Here is a 2,500-nt window from a genome sequence, read left to right as displayed (position 1 = left end):
GAGAGAGATGAAAAGAAGAAGGAGATGGGGAGGACTCAGACAAATGGTGATTTTGAATTGTTATTTTACCTTTTTTTTACCATCATTACTAATTCTAATATCCACATCATGATCGTTGTCATTATAAGTCCTTGTCTTTATCATGATTATCGTGCATCATCATCACTCCCATTATCTGCCTTGTCAATTTTACACTAATAATCATCGTCATCACCACCTCCACTAGCACGAACATCGTCAACATCACAATCTTTAACGTTAACATTATTATCCCCATCATCCCCATCATCATAGCCATAGCCACCCTCATCATCATAACCATCCTGATAACCCTCCTCCCCATCCCCATCATTATCATAAGCACCCTCGTCCTCCTCTCAGCATCTCACAGCCCCCTTCCCTTTTCCCCTTCCCTTTCCCTCCCCTCTGCCTTAATCATTACCTTCCACTACCTATCACACAATACGTAATCAGCCCTTTTTAATAAAGCTAAAAGCACTCCATCGGCCAGACTCTCAGATAATTGTCCCTAAGTGTGAATGGGCGGGTTTGGGGGAGGGTAGGTAGGGAGATGGGGAGGGGAGAGGGTGTGTAGGGGAATGGGGAGGGAGTGCAAGGAGATCGGGAAGGAGACTGGGAAGGCAGAAAAGAAGGACAATGAAGAAGGAGAATAAACAAAAAGGAAAACACAGGAAACAGAAAAAATGAAGAACGCGAGCGAAACACACACATACAGCGTACGCACACACACACACACACACACACACACAAACACATACACGCACACACAGTACAAATGATGTAGGTGTGTGTTCGGATGTAGATGTGCCCAAGGAGAGAGAGAAGAGAAAGATGGGAAGGAGAGGTAAGACGAGAAATAATGCAAGGAAAAAAAAGGACAGCAAAGACCTCAATAGCGAAAGAAGCCGCAAGATAGAAATAGAAAGAGGGAGATGAAAGGAGGAGGGAAAACTGAGGCTAGACTTTTTCCCAAGATTATGATCACCTTCACTTAGGGATGATTATGGGGGGAGGGGAGGGGGGGCTCGAAGGAGGAGGGGGGAGTGGGAGGAGAGAGGGAGGGGAAGGAGGAAGGGGGGGAAGGAGGAATTGCAAGGGGAGGGGAGGGGAGGGGAGGGGGAGGGAGGTATTAGTGGGTGCCAAGAGGAGGGGGAGGGGGAGGGGGAGGAGATGCAAAGGTTAGGGGGAGGAGGGAGGGGGTATAAAGGAGTGGGGAGGAGGAAGGGGTTATGTGATAGTAGATAATAGTCAGAACAAGAATGGGAAATGGCATCATAAGAATTTTCATGTAAGAGGCGATTCCTATAAGAGTGAGGTCGACAGGGATAAAGAAGGAAAATTGGTAATGACAATACTTTAAGAACAATACTAGTGCTAATGAAAATGACATGGAATACAGTGATGGTGACAGCGATAATCAACATAACAATGGTAATAATAAAGCACATAACAATAACAAACAACCTTTATGATAAAGGTAAACAAAAAATAAGAATTTTCCAAACAATGTTAAGCCACGATGAATATATAGAAACATACCTAATCCAACGTGGGAAGAAATGATTTTAGGAATACGAGCTGGAAATCCCAATTTATCTTTGAGAGTGTAAAGACCCTGGGGCATAGGTGAGGCTGAGAACAGGTGTCAGATATGCGTCAACCTGGCATTAGGCATAGTACTGCTTATGCTAGAGGAAAACTTTGGTATCGTGGCATAATTTTTGTCGAACAGGGAGGTTCATGGTCGGTTATGAGCTGCAATACACCCGTGATTTAACACATGGTATATCTGCATTCACGCCCACATACACACACACACACACACGCACACACACACTGACGCATAGACAGACACGCACACACACTGACGCATAGACACAGACACACGCACACACACACTGACGCATAGACAGACACGCACACACAATGACGCATAGACACAGACACACGCACACACACACTGACGCATAGACAGACACGCACACACAATGACGCATAGACACAGACACACGCACACACACACTGACGCATAGACAGACACACGCACACACTGACGCATAGACACAGACACACGCACACACAGACGTATACAAGAACAGAAATCTTACACAACGGGCGTACACGATGAAACGCATATAAATAACAAGGCGAAAAGTCAATAAATGCCTTAAGAGAGAAATAAAAGAATCAGCAACTCATGCCACACTAGCGCACGGCCGCAGAACTTCCAGGTCAGGAGAGAGATAAAGACCCATTACTTATAAAAGAACCGAAGGAGGAGGAGGAGGGAATGACCCGGCATGACCTCGTGCATTCGACAAGTTAATTCCGTTGGCCTGAGGGGCGCCACACAACCTGGGAACTAAAGGCAAAGGTAAACCCAGATCCTGAGTCCCCCCTCCCCCCTCCCCCCTCCCCCCCACCTCGAAGAGAAGTTCCTCGCTCCCACTTCGACTCAGCCAAGCTTCCTCTTCCGGTT

Source organism: Penaeus japonicus, unplaced genomic scaffold, assembly GCF_977035675.1.
Source record: "Penaeus japonicus unplaced genomic scaffold, GWHDUDI00000001_assembly GWHDUDI00000033, whole genome shotgun sequence".
In the NCBI taxonomy this organism is placed as follows: Eukaryota; Metazoa; Arthropoda; class Malacostraca; order Decapoda; family Penaeidae; genus Penaeus; species Penaeus japonicus.
The sequence above is the reverse complement of the archived record's forward strand: the minus strand, read 5'-3'. Positions refer to the sequence as shown.